We start from the raw sequence: 22,763 nt of genomic DNA on the forward strand, positions 1-22,763 counted from the left end.
CTGACACTGGAAACCTTGGCTTTCAGCTGTAGCTCTCAATCATATATGTTTTGAGAGAGGCAGGCAGGAAAAGATGATCTGTCTTTAAAGAAGCGTCTCTCAGCTGCCTTCTGTAGTGAGTTTAGCAGTGAGAAAATACTTTGAGAGCAGGACTCAATTTTTGTAGGTGCATTTATGAATGCAGTAGTTCCCTCCCATGTTTTTGGATGACAGCTATGGCTTTTATAATAACAGTACTACATGAAAGGATTCAGTTTGAGAGTGAGTATGGGTTAATGAGTGACTGTACACAAATTTTATCCCTACCATTTTATCTTCACATTCAGAGTTTCAAATCAAATCTGAGAAACATCCTATTTGGTAGATTTTTATTTTAAACTTCAAAATGTGAATATGAATTGGAGCAAATATCCATGAAGTTGTATGTTCACTTATTTTAAGCTTGCTTTAGAGACTTCTAAAAATCCGGGCAAACTCTGCCTTTTATCTCCACCAAAATCCATTTGCCAGGAAAACCTGTAATTTCTGCTGTTTTCACACTGGACACAAACCTGTAAGAGAAAAGAGTATGCTAAAAAGGATTATGAAATCGCTCATGATCTCTTGATGGTAAAAGAACCATAAAATAATAAAGATTCTTTGGAGTTTTAAAAATCACTAATCTCTGTATAGGTGAGATCATATTTTCTCTTCTGAAGGACTGAACAGCATGGAAGAAGAGGCAAGAGAAGCCCTGGAGACCTGCACTTTTGAAACCCCTTTAGAAAAAGTCATAAGCTGAAAAAAGCAAGAAAAAAAAAGTCTGAAGATTTATTGGCTAGAGGAAATTGCTTTTTTTTTGAGAAAACATGCTTTAGTTCAGTTTGTAAGGTTCCTTTGTATAAAAAAACCAGCTGCCCTCCTTCTGGTTTACCTTCCCAAGTTATACTAAAGGTTTCAGAAGAATCAAAAACCAGAGCACGTCAAACACAGCTGTGTTGACTAATGACGTTTAGCTGAAAAAAACAACCAGTGTATCATGCTGGCAGGTAATACCAGATTACAGTCTTTTATTTCTCATTCCTGGAAACATGGCAGTTGCTGTCTTAAATCCTACAAAACCGGAAATATTTGGGTTCTTTAATTTCCCATGCCCTGCTTCCCAGGAACAAGCACTTGCAAATGATAGTGTTGAAAAAACAGGTTGCAGCATGTGAGCAAGCCAACCACCTTCCCATTTTAAATTATCTAAGGGCTCAGGCCCAATTCTAATGAACATACACATCCACCCATGTATGTGCAGTTTCTCTCCTTTCACCTTACAGGAAGAAATGACACAGAAAAAGATTATTTGCCAGTTCCTGTTCACACAGGAGCTTTGGGGAGATTGTATTTGGCCTGCTCAAGAAAAAAAGCCGGATGAAGAATGTGATGTGAAAAGCTAGTTTCAGGCAAAGAAAGTTAATGTATGAAAAGGTAACTGATAAGAGTCAGAGATTATAATCTCTGTAAAATACTTGAAAAAAAAGGGAAACATTTCAGAGGAAAAAAGTCATGGGTCTCCTCGGCCTATTTATGTACTTTGTAATGTTCTTCAGGATCTTGAACAAATTTAACTGGCCACATCAGAGCTATTAACTCAACCAGATTATAACCCTGAACAAGCTAAACCAACAGGTCTCCCTCTGTGCTTCATTTTGTTTCTACCATTAATCAGCACTAAAGCATGACTGAAGAGCAGTTTGTCCGAGCTCTCCGAGGTCTTTACCTCAGCACATGTTCCTGGAGTGCCAAGTGAGGGTTGAGACTTAACGAGTGCCTCTAAATGGGTACAGGGAAAGGGATTTCCGCTAGGCTGCCTAATGACCATGATGGGACTGTGATAGGAAGCACCACCGTGGGAGAGAGGTGTGCAAGAAGGACGTTAGGAAGCGGTGGACATGCTTTCTTAACAACATTCCCCGCTGCACCCTCTCCAAGATTAAATGGTGTTTCCAAGTAGCCATCACAGAAAAGGAATTGCCAAACGTTTTTGTTATATCTTAGAAAATCCTGTAGTTTTTTTCTTGATTTTATTCTGCAAATTTCAGCGGAGCTGGTACTCTCTTTTATTTTGAGGAAAGTAGCAGTTTAATACTAATCTATATATAAACAGAGGGAAGGGGAGGGGAATCGACCTCTGGTTTACTCATCGCATCATCCCGCTCGCTCAGCAGGACTGCGCGCTTGCTGTACCAGTGACTTCATGGGGAATGGCACCTGTGCGAGTGAAAATACAATACAGACAAATGACAACGATTGCACAACCCCGTTTTGCATCAGGCAATCTACCGCCTTGACCTGCTTTTCCTGGCAGGAGGGCAGGGCAGGCGAGAGAAATAAGATGAGAAGATCATGCTGTTGTAAGTTTAAAGGTTTTGATATTTATGGGTCTTGTTCTTCTCATAAATCAGGTGCATACGTATCACTGTGTGTGTGCTCCTATCCCATCCACAGTGAACAGCTATATACACCGTCAGGTCTCGTTGGAGAGCAGCTGGGCAGATTTACCCTGAAGAGAGAGCAGAGTTTTAAATACCTCAAACAGGAGTCAGTCTGAAAAGTGCAGGCACTTTAGGTATTTTCTGCCATGTATTCTCTCTTCCTTTCTCAAAAGGCAACAAAAAGCCGTTGAAGATCTGAATTGAAGGTAGGGAAGCATTCAGTTGTTTGTCTTCCTGCTCTGTCAAATCAAAATGGATGGGGAGGTAGCTGTATTCCTGTGTATGCTTGGATTATTCTGGAGAATATTCACTTTTATCTTCTTTTTTTCTTTATTATTCCTAAATGTTTCATGTATCTCAAATTGATTTTTCTTTTTTTGCATAGGTTATGAAATATGCATCTCATTCTGTCAAAGGAATCTCTATTTTCACGGAAGCTATTTATTCGGAGAGGATTTACAGAGGCCTAAGTCATGCCTGCTTAAACATTCATTGAGGACTCCAAGAAAAATCATTTAGGCTTAAACATATCACATTACATACCTCTTTATGTCTTCTTAAAAAGCACATTACCCTGCTTAATCCTTTACAAGCACCACAGGCTTTCCTATCCTTGGAACTCTTCCCATTTAAAATATAATGAAGCACTTCCATTGTGCCCCTGTCTGCTCTTTCTTCCCTAGAGTATAATAGTGCCTAATGCCCTATCCTACCCACCTTGTTCCTCTGAACATGATACCATAGCCTGCAGCGTCTACATTTTTCTCAGCAGTACAAAGTGGAAAATTCCTTTCCCAGGCTGCATAAGCAGAATCTGAATGCGTTTGAGACCTCTGTCTATTTAAGTCTATCTGCAAAATATTTAGCCCATAGGAAACTTGTGAATGACTGTCAGGTGAAATAACGTTTCTGGAAGGTACAGTAAAAGAAACTCCTTTTAGGCTCTCATAATATTTCCTCTTCAACTTGCAGATAGTATCAAAAGGAATTTGGTCTTGAGATTTCGATTTTCTTGTGATCCTACTTGCATTGCCAGCGGAGACATTCTAGGAACTGCTGAGCCCTTTTGTTTTCCCTCGACACTGTGGATGGCATTTTTACCTTCCTAAGAATACTGTAATAGTAATAATATTGTTTAAACCACCTATGACCAAGCCATGACAAAGCTTAGCTAAGATGATTTGTCTGGGGAAGAAAGGGGCAAGAATGTTTGCGATTCTGTGCCAGAACAAATTGTTAATAACTGGACATGGTTATTCCTAATTTGGTTTCAGCATTAGCAACAGCATGAAGATTCCTATCGATGGGGAAAAAAAGCTCCTGAATTAACTAATTATCCTGATATACTCGCAAATTTGCTATTGGTATTGCCATTCTGGTGGCAGATACACTGATCTGTTAATATATGCAAGTTAATATAGTTATATTAGTTAATATATGCAAGTTATTAGTTAATATATGCAAGTCCATACATCTCTGTTGTGAACATTTCTGACCATGGAGTTGGCCAATAAAAAGACACTGGAAACAAGAGATAACCAAGACAAACTTTTTGGATATTGGCTCTGTACTGTGATTCAGCAGTTTGACAGTGGCTAAGAAAGGGATAGGAAGCAAAAAGGGCACGGGCATATAAAAATGCTGATACTGTACTCCAGTCCTCCATATATCTTAATTCACTACGAGGGCATCAGCTACACTATGCAGCTGTTGGTTAGCAAACTAGTTATCAACCCAGACACTGATTCCCTGGTTCCCCTCTGCCTCCGGAGGTGATGTTTCTTGGGCAGATGAGATGTTCTGTTGTTGTTCTACAAGTAATAAGGCTCAGGAGTACCCTTAAGACCTTGATGTGTTCAGGCTCACAGCTGAATGTGCAATTTATCTATTTTGCAATTACCCTCTCCTGCACCATCCATGACTTGGAGCTGACAGGTGCCTGGGGGTACCAAATGCACCTGCTGTCCTCGCTTTGTATTATCATGGGTGGTCTGGCTCCATCTCATTTGTCATACAGCGTCCTTTTCCTGGAAAGCAAGTCTCAACATAAAACCCGAGCTAGATTTGCCGGCAAAGTGCCGTTAATAATGACAGGAGGAATGCCTCGATCCACTGCCACTACCACGTTTAATGTCTCATGGCTTGTCAACATGTCAGTTAATGGGGGCGGGGGAGTGGGGTATATTTCATTGGAAAGCATATTTCTCATAGCCTTATCACAAACTGGCTCCGGTTTGCATGAGCCAAAAGAATTACCAGCCGGGAGAAAGATATTAATTTTTTTTCCCGATAATCCTGTGTATCTTTGTTTCCATATCTAGGGCTTAAATAAACTTGCAGCAGTGCAAAAATTTGGAATGCTGACCAGAAAGCACTGCAAACGCACTGCGGTGTTACTTTCAGGCTTTATCAAAAGACTAATCGTTATCTGGATCAACTTAGGGGGTCAATGTGTTTTGGATGTCTAATAACTGATCTGTGACAGTTAACAAAGTGGGAAGAAGATTATGTGCACAGCTTTAAAAATGAAATGTAAAACTGATTTCCTGCTTCCTCATTTTCTCAGAATTCAAGGTAGGCTCCCCAAAAGGCTTGCTCTCCCTCACGAACGCTCCTAAGCATATACCAAAGTTTGATCTAACTTTGACTTTCTACAGAGTTTTCACAGGTTTTATCTTGAGTAGAACACCTGTAAAAGTTATTTTCTGCAGCGTTTGGCTTTATTAAATTGAAAATGTAAGTCAAAATTTGCGTCAGCCTATATATCAAGAAATGGATCTACAGAGATATATCCAACAACTCAGCAAGCCAACTGCTGCCATATTCCTTTTGTCTCCAAAGTGTCCTGAAAATTTTATCTGGGTTCATCTTCTCCTGTTTCATCTTACATGCTCTGAAATGTGCCTTGCTCCTTTTGCTCTCGCTGAAAATGCCATCCAAGTTGCTTATGACTTCTGCTCAGAGGTCAGGCTGCATATGCCTGCCAGTCACTGTAGCAGCCTCAGATGTCACTGACTGATGTCCTGCTGTGGTGCCATGCCATTCTGCCTCCGTGACTGTCTTTGCTTGCTCTCTCTATTATTTTGGAGAATTTCCAGATCTGTTCTCCAATTTTGCAGGACATCCTACATGCAAAACCGTAGTCTTTTCTGTCTGCAGTTCATCCCTGAGTATTCTCAAGTCCAAACAACTTCAGCTGGTGGCTCCAGGGAGACAACTTGCAGTTCTGCTTCTCTTAAACTGAACTGAGCTCCTTTTATCTGAAATAAAATTCATGTGTTTTCCTCTACTGTCTTTTCATGAATATCTCACCACTAACTTAGTTCAACCTAAAACCTACAGTGGCTGACCTCATAGCCTTCATTTTCTTTGCTGTGGCTTTCTATTGCTTAAGCTTGCCCATCTATTTAAGTTTTGCCACTTTAACATGTCTATGATTTACTCATACAACTTCTAGTCCATCACTTCAGTATGTCAGTGTTATTTTCTCCGGCCTTTACAAAGCACTCTTTCCACATTTAGTTCTATTGAAAATGTTCCTAGGAAAAAAAAAAAAAGAGGAAAAAAAAATAAGTTGTCTTGAGTTTCGAGGCCCTCCAGGGTCAATTTTGACTCTCCCTGTAGCTTTCTCATTTCTGAATTGGAAATCATTCGTGTGAGCTTCCAGTGCAACTCCTTTTTCAAGCAAGTATCTTTATGCTTTCTCCAAGGGCTCCTCTGTAAGATATGAAGTTTTCCCTGAAGACAGCAGTCTTGTCTTTTCTTCAAACTCCTTAACACTCTCCTTTGTTATTACACTAACAAAAACCTTGACAACTAGGTCTCTGGTGTACTACTATCGCTCCCCATCAACTGAGCAGTACTGTTTTGTTGTTGCTTTATGCTTGTTCCCTTCATTTGCCTTATTTTATGACTGCCAAATAAGAGAGGAGAGAGGAACTTCTACTATAGTCATCTAAATACCATCATAGATGTGATGTGGGTGAAACCAAAGAACTACTATACGCCAGAATGAACTAAGTTAATGAACATGACCATTATCAGAGGGAAGAGTATTTCTCAGAAAACAACCTCTCTGTGTCTGACCTTTCAGCCTTCATCCTCAAAGGAGAGCTACAGCCTAACTTAAAAAGATGAACATGGGAGCTACAGTTCGTAACAGTCTAATACAATATAAAAAGAAAGGGTAGGAAAAAAAAGAAAATATTTTATTGAGCGATCGGTCCTCATTATCTCTCATTTTCTCTAGCGTCAATGGTGCCAGCTACATATTTCTCTTGAATTGTCTCATTGATTAGCATAATTGCACTAATCACAGTGACATTTTTCTAATCTTGAAGTTTTATGCTTGTTTTCAGAGAAGTTTGGTTGCCTGAGGGCTTGTTTACTTAGGGGTCCTCCCACAAATATACTCCTTCTTCTGTTTAAAGGTAATTCTCTCTGAAAATCTTCTTCTCTTAGATTCTTAAGCTTCCATGGCTACAACTATGCTCCCATCATATGGAACTTTAGGTGCCTAATTTAGTTGCCCCAGTTTCCTTCCTAGCTATCGTAGACAGAAAACTTCCTTCTCTAGAGAGTGGTTGGGAGTGCCTAAGCTGGGAACCTATTTTTCCTAGCAGCTTATTTTGTACCGTCCCTATCAAAATAAGGTCATATTCGTTAGGACGTTAACAAGAAGTTCTTCACCATGAGGGTGGTGAGACACTGGAACGGGCTGCCTGGAGAGGTGGTGGAAGCCCCATCCCTGGAAGTTTTTAAGGCTAGGCCAGACGGGGCTCTGAGCAACCTGATCTAGTGGGAGGTGTCCCTGCCCATGGCAGGGGGGTTGGAACTAGATGATCTTTAAGGTCCCTTCCAACCCTAATGATTCTATGATTCTATATTCCTTGACAAGAAGTGGCAATAAAAATAAGAGATAGCAAAATACACCCTGAGGAACTAAATTTGCTTGAATCCTGTAGAATTCCATTCTGCAGAGAGCTGAGTCCAGACTTTTCAGCTGATGAAAGGATGGCTTATGGTCCTTTCAGGAGCAAGCATGGGATGGGGGAGGTCCCCACCCTTCATCGTGATGGACAAATACAAAACTAAGTACTTCAGGCCTGTGTCTAACCATGTAGTTGTCTTTTTACACGGCAAAACAGTCCAGAGAGGAAAATTGGTTCTTTTCTCGGTGGAGGTTTCAGTTGGGGTTTCTCTTGCGTAGAAGTGGACTAATTAGGATGGTGTCATGAGAGAAACACCTGGAGTGCATCCCTGTCCTGATGGTAGGAGACCATCTCTCTAGCAGTGTGCAGGTAGCTGCCACTATAAGGCACGTGGTGCATCAACAGGCATTTGGTCTAAAACAATCCTCATGCACACGCAAGAAGTAGAGTTAATTTTGTGTTAAATAGCCTTCAGTTTCTACCTGTAGAGATAAGAAATAAGAGTTTCCTCTTTTTTTTTTTTGTTTTGGGTTGTTTGGGTTTTTTTAAATTTTATTTTATTTCTAGAGAACTTTGGATGTTTCTTGTAGGTGGGGAAGGTAGGACCCCAACACCATGCTCTGGTGGCGAGTGTAACTGGACTACAACATGCAGAGTAACTGCTCACAGCTACTTGTATGAGGATTTTGTAGCTGACAATGCTTAGTTTATCCCTCTTATATCTCCTTGTGCCTTTTTCCAGTAGTGTGCAACTCTGAGAATTGCTGCCAGAGTACTATGTATCCCCGTTTGTTTCTGTGGCCATATCACATCTGAATGCCATAATCCCGAGCTTTATATATGAGAGACTTTAAATTTCTGAATAACTGAACAGCATGAATGCTGCTTTCCTTTGCACTGGCAAGTGATTAATTGTAGAAATTCGGAGCTCCCTCCTGAAGCTGGAAATTTTAGGGGATGGGAAACATTGGAAGGGAGCAGGGAGTAAGAAAACTGACAATTAGGAAATAATTTAAGAAGAAGAGTGTAAAAGCTGAGCATGAGTATGTCAGGATAATGCTCAAAGGAAATTTTTTTGCTAACATTATTTGTTGCTGAAGTTTTCTCAGCTGACCACACTCATTATTAGGGAGGCACCTGTTAGAAAGAGTGGCATAAACAGAAAAGGATGCTGAATCCACCCTTACAAACAAGTAGCTTAATTTGTGCATATTTGGGTCTAACAGAGTAATGCTATTGTCATATTCCATAAAAAAAAAAGGTTTCTGAGTATTTACTGTGGGATGAGCGCATTTATTATGCATTAGCACAGGAGAGGCCTGAAAGAGAAAGAGCTCTCATGGGTGCCGTTACAAACCATCTCATGAGCTTTAGTAAAGAGTGCGAAACAGGAGATGTCTTTACAGATATATTTGCAGCAAAATGGAAATTCTGCTGCAAGTTACTGTCTCGATTAAAACAAAACAAGATGATGTTCTCCTTTCTGTATATCAGCTGCAGAGGCCAGGAAGGGTTTGGGAGAGGAAGCCTCGTTGGGGCAGAGAGGTACCGAGGGGGCAGTTTTGCGAGGTGTCAGTTGTCATTTGGGCACTGCTACTACAGTGACATTGGTCCTGGTGTGGCATCTGACAGTGAAAGCACGTTGGGTATATGTAATGGGAAAAGCAATACAGGGAAACTTTTGCTAGGAAATAAACTTTTGCTACTTTTACCAACCCATAAATCTACTTCTAATGCAGTGGCTAAAATCGTATGTACTGCCTTCCTAGGCTTTTCCATCTATGGCATTGTCTTGCCAAAAAAAAGTAGGACCAACAGCTTTAAATGACCAAAAACCACAGAGGGACGAGCAAGCTGTGCTGGGATGCTAGCAGAGCAGTGAACCTCCCCGTGTGCGTCAGCAGCTTGTGGAGGGATATACCTTTCTTTGGAGTTTTGAGTAACACGTACGTTTTCTCAGGTTTTATTACTGCGGGGTGACTCTGAGCTCGGCACCCGCTGCTCTGCTCTGCTCTATTAGCGCCTGGTGTCCTCAGAAACTGGGTGCACTGCTTGCATGTCATTCCACTTTGGCAAGCGGTCTTTTATTTTGATTTAGCAGGAATTGGAATGAATATGACATAACGAGTGCTGTAATCCTTTAGGCCTCTGAGGTTGCTCTTTATTAAGCAAGAGAGACTCCTGATGGAAATTACAAACTCCCGTGAATATGCTTTCCTAGTCTGGTCACACCAGATGTGGGCCATTTCTATACAACCTATGGGGAAGCAAAGCTTGAAATGAGTAAAATGTCTGCCTTGAAATATTTTTTGTTACTTCTTAAGGTCACTAATTACAGCCATTTTCCTGTGGGAAGGTGATGAAAAGATTTGACTGTGTGCGGTTTAACAACAACACATTTCCTTTTGTGCCCAGATCTAGTTCCTTATCCCTTTTTCAAAACCATTAGTGGAAAAGGTCTGTCAAAAATTGCTGCCTCAGGGAGAAATAGAAATTTGGATTGTCTCCTCCTTTGTTGGTTCCTCCTCTCCTTCCCCTGCTTTTTTTACTCACTCATGCAAAGGCAGTAGTAAACCACAGCTCCCTTGCCAAACCTTCTCTGTGGCTCACGTCCCTTTCCATGGCAGAGAGATGTGACCATGCTCGGATTCCTTATTTTGGATTCTTGTTATCCTAAGAAAGAAAAACTCTATGAAGTGCCTGACGGAGAAGAGAGGTTTGGCATTTGGAGAACTCTCATTTGGCTACAGGGGACACGAAAGGTGTTAGGCATTTATTATTCTGGTCCTGTGAGCCCTTATTTCTCCATTTTATCTCCATTAACTTCCTGCTTTTCCTACAGAGGTTCTGTAACATTTCCAGGTTCATGAAGATGAATAACACCACCATACCAAGGGTGTCTGTGGACTACACAGACTCCTGCGCAGCTCCAGCAACCTCGGCTCATTATTTTCCTTCTGAATTCTCACTTCACTTTGTTCCCTCCCTCTTACTTTTTCATTTTTCTGCTTTTTGACCTTCTTCCCCTTCCGTTTAGATGTCAGCTACCCCAACTTTTTCCCAGCTCTCTGAGCCTCTTTCCACCCTTCACCTCTCTACGTGGTCACGCGTCCCCTTTGCTGTCTCCATTGCCTTACATTGTCTCACTGTTTCTCCGTGCAATGAATTCCGTGACTTTTGATTGGCAATCAGATGAAGCTTTCCAAAACTCTGACTGTCACTTTGAAGCCCAGTTGCAGGCTCATAGTGCGGTGGGCTGCACTGGGGACATATCACGCACAGATCAGGGGAAATGCAGGCTCTTTCTAATGATCAATAGATGGAGACAGGAGAGCACGCTCTTGCTGCAGGCACAGAACTTGGTAATGTATTCACTTTCTTGCTTAAATGTTTCAAGCTATCATTTTTGTGTATTAACATATTTTAATAATACCCAAATACATTGTGATGCATTAACAAATGCAAATGGGATTGAATGGAAGGTTGTTTAAAGGATATATGTGACAGAAAAAAGACATGAATAGAAGTAATGAGAAAGGGATGTATAAAATATGCTGTATATTCCAGCTCTAAAGCATGGATTGGACTATGAGGCTCCAAGGCTAAAATGGCAAGAGAGGTATAAGAGGCAACAGAGATCTTGTTTCGTATTTTTGGAGCTGTTATACCAGTTGCTTATAAAACAGTTTGACAGATTTAAATAAACTCTGTTAAGTAATTTGTTTCTAAACAAACAAACAAACAGTCTATTCCAGAGACCAGCAAATGCAGTTGCAGTGAGCAGATCTGCAGCAAGTCTCCACTGTAAGACATTTAATAGTCCCTCATGAAATTATTCAGAATTTTTCAATTCTGATACTCTTACAGCTGTAAGTAATAGGAAAGTAAAAGAGGATAGCTCAAGCTACTCTGATTTTTAGACTATAGCAAATTTTTAGACTATAATCCTTAAATAATCAATACATTAATAACCATATTGGTAGGCAATGAAATCATAGTGAAGTAATAAGAATGGCACAGGTATATTAAATTGTAAACTAAAAAGCGCTGGCAGAACACTTAGGAAAATCAAACTTCCTAGTCTCTAACACATATAAGTGTCTAAGTATCAGAATCTTTAATTAAAATGGATGATTCCCCTTCAAGTCATTCTAGTCTCAAAACAGGAGGGAGAAGGAAGTCCAGTGTGGTTGTCATGATTTGCACTGGACTGGCCACTGAGATTAAGACGTCCTCTAGAGAAATAAAACACAGAAAAGACCAATTTTTCAAATGCAAAAGAGGAACCCGAAATTTCACCTATGCATCCCCAGAATGGTGTTTATGTTTCCAAACTCCAGGTCTGTGCTTCTAAACACCTGTGTGCATTTGAATGCAAGTGCAGGTTGTAGAGCCAGAGAGATCTCTATGGTCTGATCTTAAAACATCTGATCGGGGAGAGTGGAAACCGAGCAGAGTTTTGCTGCTGGCTGGTTTTTGAGATTATCCTCAGCCATCTGACTATACACAGTGGAAAACATTCTAGTAAAACTGTATTTTGTTGGAATATATCAATTTATGGAGCTTCAAGTGTTTGGAGAAAAAAAAAATGTTTATGTTGTGTTTAAGGAGTGAGAGAGGAGGAAGACGACAGTTTGAAGCACCAGATCTGGTGGTTCAAACTGGATAGTTGTTACATAAAACCAATTGGTGTCCTACTCAGCACAATGCCCGAACATATGATTAACTTTTGTGGGCTTAAACCATACTCATGACAACAAAATCCTGAGGTTGGGATGTAGGGGGTTATTTCTTTAAAGGACAATTATAGTAAGCAGAAAGTCTCCAGTGCAGAGTCCGTCAGGCTGCCCTAAGGTCTGGTGTCAGGACATGATCAGCAGCTCTTGTGGGTGCTTTGCTCTCTAGCCTTATTCACCTGCCTCCTCTGGAGCAACGTGAAATGAAAACACACCTCTTTAACTCCCACTAAATATTTTGGGGGGTTTCAAATCCCATTCAGCCAGAAGTTTCAAACAGCTTTCTTCCTAACATCTGTGCAGGGCTCTCAAAGCTAGGAGAGGAGTGTTTTGAACTAAAATGGGACTCCACATGCAGGCTGTGGATGGCCCCTGGGATGATGGAGCAGGGAGTAGCCCAGCAGGGCATTATTTGGGCTCTTTCTCCTGACGTAGTCTCTCTGAGCTCCTTTGTGGGTGTGCAGAGGAGCTTTTCTAAACATCACCTGAACAGTATTTCCAGCTTCTGCAGGTTTTGCATGGTTAGAGTCACCAGCGTGGCAGTCCCAGCTGTGTAGAGTAGAAGATCAGACGGATGTAGAAAAATAGTTTTCTCTCTCCTGTTACTCAAACCTGCAAGACTGGCGTGTGTCAGTGGTGTACTTGCATAGGCAGAGACAAACAAAAGTGATAAAAGGCTTTTCATTCTCTGGCATTAGTCTGGCACCTTTCGTATGCAACAAAATCCTTAGAAAGCCAAACAAAATAATGGTTTTTTTTCTGTACCATATATTATGATGCCTCCTGCTACTGTCTTTTTCTAACCCGATTCAAGCAACTGGGATGTTTCCTGAGTGCTTTTCTTGGAAAGAAATGTAGATGGAGTAAAATTTCCAGCTATCAAGTTAAAAATTTAGATGTAACAGCACAGCATTGAGGAAAGTATGCCAGGTAGGTAGGTTGGCTTTCTTAAAGTGTGTCAAAAAATAAAGATAAAATTCTTCTGTTAAATAAGCAGAATATTTCCTTATGTGGAAGAGGAAGGATAATTGTGGTTTTCCCACCATTTTATTCTCTTTAGTTAAATTGCCAGCAAGCAGTTTATGTCTCTTTGTATTTGATTTAGGTGGCAGAGTTGTCCGGTTTGAAAATGTGACTACAATAAATCAGTTTCGTTTTAATAGCCAAGCTATGGGAGGAGAGGATTAAAGTGTCACGTGTAGTATTTTAAGAAGCATTTTAACCAGGCTGTAATAACATTTCATTCTTCTATCGGTTTGCATAAAATACCCGATCTAGACAGACTGCACAACTCCCTCGCTGGGATCGCAATGGCAGGAGCGGGTTGTTTACCATTCCCGACTCTAAAGCTTTCCCACTGCGCGAGGGTTGATTGGTGTTTGTGGCTGTTCGCAGAATGGCTACTTAATCAAATAAAACAGAGCCCAGTCTCTGCTGAATATAGCAGAGGGAGGGATATAAATACCAGGGACTGTATCAAGATGGGTGGAAAAATACAATGCATCCATAATGAAAAAAAAAAAAAACAGATAAACATCAATCAAACAGCAGAAGCTTTAGTTGTTTTATCACTCTGACCTCGGGACGGAGTTTCCTTGTAATACCATTCTAGCAAGAATTCTCAACCTGTGAGTAAACAAATCTAGGACACGGCACCTTCCCATTAGTGAGTCTTGTCCCTAACAGGGATACAAATTCTGAGGAAACATCAAAATTTCTCATCAGTCTTCCACTAAACGCTGGCTGCTGTTCCTGAGTGTTCCTTTGTATAAGAGATGGATGGCCAGGACATCTTTCTTGTGATTGATCCGAGGTACTGCAACATACCTTGGTCCAAAACAGTCTCAATTTGTGACATCTGGGAGACACTGAAAAAAATAATCTGCATCCTGCAGCATGGAGAAATGGTGTGGGCTAGCTTCCCACACTGCAGGTGGTCAGAAGGAGGTGACAAATCCAAATTTGAAAATCCCTAAATTTTGTTTCACGCATTGCAGGTGTTCTGAGCGTGGTTTTGTTTTACGCAACACTTCAAGTATGCACGGGGGAGGCTGCTGGGCTGGGTCTCTCAGTGGTCACTGGTACCCTCTCACCTCATTCGTGGATCTTCACTGAGCATTGGTAGAGAGGACACCAGTCTGCTCATCCCTTATAGAGGAGAGACACACAGCTACTGCTTGCTCAGGAGCAGAATTCAGGATGAAAATAATTCGGTGTTTATAAGCAGCAGTATCTTCAGAACCAAAATTTCGGCCTCAAGTGCTAAAATTTTGCTCATGTCTTGTCTTTACATACAATTCATTCTTATATGAATCTCTCTCGGAGTCGCAAATGTTGCAGTTCACAGCATAGTCTGGAGACAACACATAATAATGTAGGGGCAGATTGGGCAGGTGTAAACAGCAAAGGCGGGAACAGTTTCTCACAGAAGGAAAATCTGAGCATCAGTTAATGAATGTTTGCAAAACGCTTTCAGTCCTTCAGATGACGCTGTTATTAAATTGAGTATCTTTGCTTATGATATGGTTGTGCTGAAAGCTAAATGAAGGATGGGGTTTTCTTTAAAGAGTATCTTATTCTTGATTAGTTTGATTGTTAAATCACTTTGGATTTAATGAAGTGAGTGACAGATGGAACACGACAAAGAGAGCAGAACAACAAAAAATGAAACATGAGTTGAGATCAAGTAAGAGAGTCAAAGTAGACAAACCCAAAAGTAAACCAAAAGAGTTCATACCAAAATTCTGGCTAAAATAACAACATATAACATATGTTTGGGAATGACAACAGTTGTGGAAAATACTCAGGGTATTCTTTTGTTTTTCCATAGATGCCAATAACAGTCTTGATTTAGAGAATTGTACTTCTGAATATGTGCTCTCATGCTGTGGTGCTGAGAATCTCCCCGCATTATCAGACATAATAACGGTTTTGCAAAATTAAAATGTTTAGTGGAAAGGAGCAGAAACATCAGCCAAGCGTGTAACTCAAGACCACATAGAGTCTTTGCATCTGATCGAATTTACTACCCTTCTTGCTGTACCGCTCCACTCCCAAACTGAAGTCCTGCTTTTCAAAATTTTTAATCGCCCAATTCAGCCTCTCATCAACAGGCTTCTCCATCCAGTTCTCCACCTTCCTAGAATATCCCATCAAAGGTTTGCCCTGTCTTTCTCTAACGCCCTTTCTCATATCTTCAGAGTTAATTGCTCCCTACATTCAACATGAGAAATCATTAGTTTAAATTTGGCATCCGTTGAAAACAGCCAGTGGTAGACCACGGCTATGTTTGTGTTTGTGTCCACTAATTTGGAAGCTGATTTGACTGTTCCAGACCTCATGAACCGAGTAACGTGGAGGGAAAATCTCATGACAGCAAGAATTACTTTACGTAACACTATATAACATCCAGATCCATTGCCACCTGAACAAAGACAAATTACATCCAAATAACAGAGAAACTTGCAGAAGGTTTGTTTTAAACTTATTTCTAATAGTAGTCCTAGGTCTGGTGGAGTTTCTTCAGCCCCCAGAGAGTTTCACATAGTACGCTTTTTGACAGATATTGTGTCAAATTGTATTGTATCCTTTCGTGATTTGTATTGCGCACATTCTATACAGCTTTCAGTATGTTTTAGTTATTACTATTCTATAAAATTTGTAAGCTATGAGGTGTTTCTAACACCCCGTGACAAGTTTTATGTACATTATATGACTGCAGTTTTGATTTAATCTTTATCATATTATATTCAATCTGTAGATTTTTTTTTTTTTATTATGCTCTTGCCATATTTTATGCCCTTACAGGTCTGTGTTTTATCTCTTAGTTCATTCAGCTTGCATATCACTAGGCCTAGGTTCAGCTCTGAGTGTGTGCTCCGTGTACGTACAAAGTCCATTGAACTGACTATTATTTATTCAGTAGCTGCCAAATGTAGGTGCCCGTACTGGGCCTTAGATTCCCATTGAACTTGCATTATTGGGCTCTAAATAATTTGAAATATGACAAAAAGAATAAACACAGCTAAAAAGAAGTCAAAAGAGACAAGAGGAAATATTATTGTGGTTTTATCTTCTTGAGCTACAATAAAATGGCTTGTGTTAGAACTAGTGCAGTGAGCAGGACTAGGGAAATGATTGTAGCTCTGTACTTGGCACTGGTGAGGCTGCACCTCGCGTACTGTGTTCAGTTTTGGGCCCCTCACTACAGAAGGGATATTGAGGTGCTGGAGTGTGTTGAGAGGAGGCCAACGAAGCTGGTGAGGGGTCTGGAGAACAGGTCTTATGAGGAGTGGCTGAGGGAGCTGGGGTTGTTTAGCCTGCAGAAAAGGAGGCTGAGGGGAGACCTTGTGGCTCTCTACAGCTACCTGAAAGGAGGATGTAGTGAAGTGGGGGGCGGTCTCTTCTCCGAAGTAACAGGCAATAGGACAAGAGGAAATGACCTCATGTTGCGCCAGTGGAGGTTCAGATTGGATACTAGGAATTTCTTCATCAAAAGTGTTGTCAAGCATTGGAACAGGCTGTCCAGGGAAGCGGTTGAGTCACCATCCCTGGAGGTATTCAAAAGACATGTAGATGTAGTGCTGAGGGATGTGGTTTAGTGGTAAGTTGGCAGTGCTGGGTTAACGGTTGGACTTGGTGATCTTAAAGGTCTCTTCCAACCTAAACAATTCTATGATTCTATGAAATAAGCTCTTCACAGATGTGTCTTACATAAGACAAAGAAGGATATACTTCCCTGGCATTGTATTTCATCTGCTTTCTTCTATGCATCTTGTGAATTAAACTTTTTCTAAAATGTAACATGAATGATATAGCAACAAAGACACCACATTGGACTTGATGTAGATGACCATCAGTAGGAATTATACCCTCCATTTTTGTCTTTGTGTCTCCTGTTGTCCCTTTGTGAAGGGATTATATTTTCAGAAGAGCCCAGGTGTGTGCAGTTCCATCACGTATGATGTTTTAATATAACTCAACAAAGAAAGGAGATCTACACAGAGAGCACTGCACAGCTCCATAACTCTTTGTGTGGGTTGTGCATACAGATGCAGCCACTCAGCTGCTTTTCCTGAAAACTTGGTCAGGCATATATTGCCAATTTGTGAGAAGCTGTGTAGCATTCTTTAATATCTCCCTAAACAAGTGAAGAAGAAAAACGTGTTCATTGTTTTCCATTTAAAAATCCATACTGAAGGAACAAAGAGCATGCCCCCATACAATAGACCTGGGCAAGTAAATTTTTGTCTTTTTTTGCTTTGGCAGACAGTTAAGGCCTTTTCTCCACCCTCACCACTGTGCTGGCAGCTAACGTGTTCCCAGGTGCAGTGAAGTACTGTGGTTTCTCTCCAGTTCTTCCAAAGCCAGAGAAAAACTGCAGTTCTTCACCACATTTAGTATCGAAGTGTCCGATGTACTATCCCTCTCATGGCATAGTTCTGTAAAAGAGAAATTATTTCAAGTTACATTGATATAATTAGCAATTAACCATCAGTTCAGATATTCATTCTTCTTACAGTCAAGGTCCAATTTTTTTTTTTTCAGTAAAATAAATAAGACGGCACTGAATTATGTTTCCTAACAAAGTAGTGGCATTTTTCAAGCCATCCCCACACAGATGTTAGGTGACACTTGCCACGCATTGGATGAGGTGCTAGAATGTCAAGTTGATGATTTTATGATGCTATTGCTTGTGGTTTTCATTTACCTTTCCTGTTTTTTGGTGCTAACAAAGGAAATTATTTCATTCATTCATTCGAGTAAGATATTTACTGGTGTACGTGATTAGCTAGGCACTTAGCTGTCCACACTGCCTGCACAAATACCTGATTTGCAAGTGCATTCTGTAACTAAGAAAATCTCAACTGACGTTCGTAATTCTAGGTGAAATGCTGCTTCGTTTTAAGAAGGTAAATCAGCTGATTGCATTCTGTTATCACCATTATAATTGAGAAATTCCTGTACCATCATTTTTTCCATTCCATAAATATTGTAATCCACTCTTCTCGTTATTCATCTTAAAGATGTCTTGGCATTTTTATTAGTGTGGTAGGACTAGCACAAGCACTTGAATTTAACCCAGTTGTATTCCGTTTTTAAAAATAGTGACCAGTGACACAAGATATACCCATTCAACTCAAATTAAGAAAATCAGTAAGTCCAGGTGACTAATTGTATTGTATATTTACCAAAGAACTGTTCTTCTTGTTTATGATATGATGAGATGTCACAGCATGTTTTGTCCAAGTTTGAATCTGAGAGGCTCAGGCAAAACATAAGGAGACATGAGTTTCCATGATTTCCCAGACTTATGGGAAATCTAGAGTGAAACAGGAAATACAGTTGCTTAGTAATGATTTTTTTTAAGATGCCTACAAATATATATCAAGTAAACTAGAGTGAGTTGTCATTGGGGATTTATCCACTGGAATATTACAGTAATTGAAACTGTGTAAGGAAGGAGGCATTTTTATAAAACATTTATCTTTAAAAGCTCTAAAACTGTCAACATGTCATTATAGGATATTTCTACATTGAACTATTAACTGTTGATCAAAATGTTTTTTCATTTTGAAGCATTAATCCATCGCAGGGAAAATAATTCAAGTTGGAGTCAACTTTTTTTGAATAAAATATTCTCCAGTTTGGATTTTTTTTATTAGTTTTGGACCCAAAATTTGCGATATTTTTTCCTTAATTCAAAATCTTGAAACTCCTTGTGCAGAAAGATAACTAGTTTCTGTCCAGCCCAATTTATCACCTTCATCAAGCAAAAGCTCCGTGTCTAACATTATGTCTCTGAGTTTATGCTGAGTGTATTGGCCAGGAATTTCTGTTGAATTCTGTTTCAGGAGAAAGAAGGGACTAGAAATTTTTCATGAAAAATACCAGTCCTGAATGAATCCTCCAGCATGATAAGGAATCAAGTGATTGTTTTACAACAGTTTATTATTATTTTTTTGGTTGGTGCTTGGCTGCTGTTCCCCAGTTCTGTCAACTGTAAACTCATTTCTGGCATCTGAGCTATTGTGTGGGCAGGACGGGATGAATTAGAAACAAATATAATGGGAGTCTGTGACTTGCACTTCATTCATTATTTACAGAGGTGTGCAAAATGAATGTTATAGCCTTGGATGAGTGGAAATGCCTGCACAGGTTGCAGCCAGAGACGAACTGATTTGTGTACACTTTAAGGCAAAGCCTTGTAAGTATTTCACTCTGTAAGGACGCGAAAGCCCAGCTATCACTTGAAATTAGAGTTGCATAAACAGACAGAATCCTTAGCTGGATGTGAAGAGTGCTCAGATGCATAAGTTACACTGGTTTGGGTGCTGCCTGAACTTGAAACTCCTGGACACCGTTTACATCTTTGTTTACCTTTGTACATAAAGAATCGAGGTGCCTGCTCGTTTTCCTGGACTTGCTCTGCCTGGCAGAGGCTTAGTTGTGCATTTTAAATGACTGTAACCATATTCTTTATATTAACTGTTTTATATGAGGGATGTGACTTCCTAGTTGGTGGCTGCGAAATGCTGAGCGTTTTGGATTGCAGGGGATGTGCTGGCTGTATTTTCTACCATGGCACCCAGCTCCCCCCCCAGCAGCTTGCTGCAGGGTGGGCAGCAGCAGAGAGATAGCTTTTAGAACAACTATGGGGGCAATACATGACAACTTGTTAGGTTGTGTCATTTTCTCAGTTGTCCGCATGGTGATACAAGCCAGGCAGTCTGAACTGAGGAAAAAACACCACTGCACTGGTCTTCCTCCTCTCACAGCTCCCAATATTTTCCATGGGTTCCAAACTGCAAAAGAAAGAAAAAACCTTCTTAGCTCAGATCTGGAATGTTTTCCTTTCCTGTGGGTTCAAACTACCTTCTCACAAGAATTAAAATGCAGGGTCTCCAAAGACCTGACAAGCCAGCGACAAGAGGCGGTGTGGTGGCATTAGGAACCCACATGTTAGAGTAATAATGGCTCTTAACGACGCGCTGACCTGGGGATACAGGAACATTTCTTTGTGCAGCATCCGCTATCTGGGCCACGTGGTCAGAAGAGACTGACCCGCCTGCAGGAGACCAGATTGGGCTTTAAATGCTTGCTTTAGCTGGAAATACCACAGGGTAGAAGTTTCTCTGTGGAGGTTTTCTGGAGTGCTTTACTGGAAAGCCTCTGTGGCGCCGGTCTTCAGCAGCCTGAACTTATAGCCTGAAAGAAATCCTTAGTTAGAGACACCCCGTGGTAGCCCTTATTGAACTCTCAGGAAAGGGGGATGCCAGGTATCGCTGAAAAGTAGAAACCTTAAGGGGCTGGGACAAATCTCAGTCTGCTTCTCTCCACAGCCACGTGAACCGCTGCGCTAAAGGGGAAGATTCACTGCGAGAGAATAAGATTGAGGGTTTCATGCAGTTTTTTCAGAGGAAGAAAAAGCTTTCGAGACCACCAAGGTCTATAGGAAAGCAAACTGGTGTGGAAGCACTGAGCTTTACAGTCCGAAGCTGTTCCTTCCTGCCCCAGCCCAAGCTTGTCAGGTGCAGTGCAGGTTGCCAGAATTTAGTGCTTCTTCTCTCTGGCAGTACCAAAATGAGGGGAAACACTCTGAATCATGGGGCAATGTAATTTCAGAGGGCTGGTCAGCTTTTGTTTTGGAGCTTCAAGATACTGTGTCTATATTTGCAGTGCCAAGATGGCTTCATCCAAACCTGGGCAGGAGTTGCTCATCAAAAAGAGAAGATAAAATGATTCAAAAGAAGATAGTTAACTTCTTTTGTGTGAGTAGTGGGACATCCTGAATCCTATTACCACAATGAAAGCGGTAAAAGGTAAAAGTTCTTGTACAACGAATATAAAAGCTGAAATTTAAGTCAGTTTCTTTACAATAAGTTTCTAAAATGAAACTGTATTGTTTCAAATGAGCTTTTACTGGAGGATTTTTCAGTAACATTGGTAGTTTTGCAAAGAATTTTCTTGTGGTGGAAGTTCTTTTTCAGATGATGAATGCTTTTGATGAGTAGGTTTTTTACTTTTGATGATTTTTCTATCCTTGCAGTTGGTATTCAATAAGTATTTCTTTGAATAAGGAATGCTGCCCGAAAATTGCTGTTAGATTGACTCTGCCTTTATTCTAAAGAATGGGGACAGGAACCCTTCAGTTAGTACCGTGCTGGATTGATTTAATTTAAAGAGGGATGCTGCTTCTCTAAATTCACCTGGGTTTATCTTCTTCATGATACTTCAATCCACAGAATTTTACTTTTTCACCGAAATTAACAGGATTGGTCTATGTATGTTTTTTCATTTAAATGTTCTTATATTGGGAATTAGTTGCCATAGAAATACAAATTTATCAGAAGGGGGGGAGTCACTTTAATGCCATTTGGTTTAAATTTGCCTCATTATTGAGACTGCCACTTGGCTACCACAGATCTAAGTTTTTGAGGAACCTGAAGTGCTTTCATATCATTTCTATATTTGACCTTCACCGGTGATACCCAGAAAATAGTCTCCATTAGTATCTGCAGCACTAAGTTGTCATAAAATAAATGAGAAGCTGACAGAAAAAAAATTGGTTCCTTACCTCAAAGGTCTGCTTTGCTGAAATTTCTTTTTTTTTCTGTTGTTTTTTTCTCCTTTTCCTCTTCCACTTGAAATTAATGTTTAGCTTTAATGAACTTGTGGTTCAGCTGCACGTCAGCGACCAGCGTGATCTGCTGCCTTTTTAGCGCTTTGCTGTGACTACCTGGAGAAGCAGCTGGCTCCGTTCTCCCACTGCCCTCAGAAATTGCTCCTTTGTGTTGGCCTCTGCTCTGTTTTGCTCTGCTTGATATTTTCTTTCTTGTAACTTACAAGGTGTGTTTAATTACAATGGCAAAACGTGAATGCACTGAGCGCTGGAAAAATTTTGACACAGAAATGCCCTCTCATTACAGCGCTCTCATACCTGAGTAATTCTTCTAATTCCAGATGAATTATTCAAGGCCTGCCCAGCATAACAAGTGAACGGATGATCATGAGGTTTTTCTCAAGAAGTTGGTGGCAGGTTGCATATGAGGAATTAATGCTTTTCCTGATGAAGTTTTATCTGGAGCAAATAGACATGCCATTGAAGCTGATATGAGAATGTAAAGAAAGATAAACTTCACGCTGAAGAGGAGATGAGGCTGGGATTTCTAACCTCTTCTTTCTTCCCCTGAGCTCCCCAGTGTTTCATTTCCTGCTGCTGTTCACTCCTGAGCACTACCTCAATAATGCTTTTAGAAGTGATTCTGCACTTTTCTGTTTGAATAAGTACGAAGAATGAGTTTCAGTGTTTGTCAAATAGTGCCCCGTGAATTTAAATAGCTTTCTATAGACCCTGCAAAATGACATCCTAAAGGGTGGTGGCTGTTCTTCTTGTTATTGTTATTATTGTCATTATTATTATTAAATTTGCAGTTTGCCTTGATGACTGAGTAGATTTTTATGTATATAAGCAGAGAGCTGTTGGACAGGTTCATATTCTGCCTCCCCAGTTGTGTTACTGCATTTCATTCTTAAGTGATGGAGATCAGCTACACGTGCTGGCCTGCAAGGGAGTGTGAGGCAATAAGCTCCAAAATTGTACTTCAGAACCACAGAAAGTTTACTTTAGAGAG

The 22,763-nt window shown here is 40.5% G+C and overlaps 1 protein-coding gene across 2 annotated transcripts in view; it reads left to right on the forward strand.

Moving 5' to 3' along the window:
• GRID2 (glutamate ionotropic receptor delta type subunit 2) overlaps positions 1-22,763 on the forward strand; it is a 763,919-nt gene that overhangs the window by 662,261 nt on the left and 78,895 nt on the right. The window lies entirely within an intron of this gene.

The sequence above is a fragment of the Rissa tridactyla genome, chromosome 5, assembly GCF_028500815.1.
Source record: "Rissa tridactyla isolate bRisTri1 chromosome 5, bRisTri1.patW.cur.20221130, whole genome shotgun sequence".
Classification (NCBI taxonomy): Eukaryota; Metazoa; Chordata; class Aves; order Charadriiformes; family Laridae; genus Rissa; species Rissa tridactyla.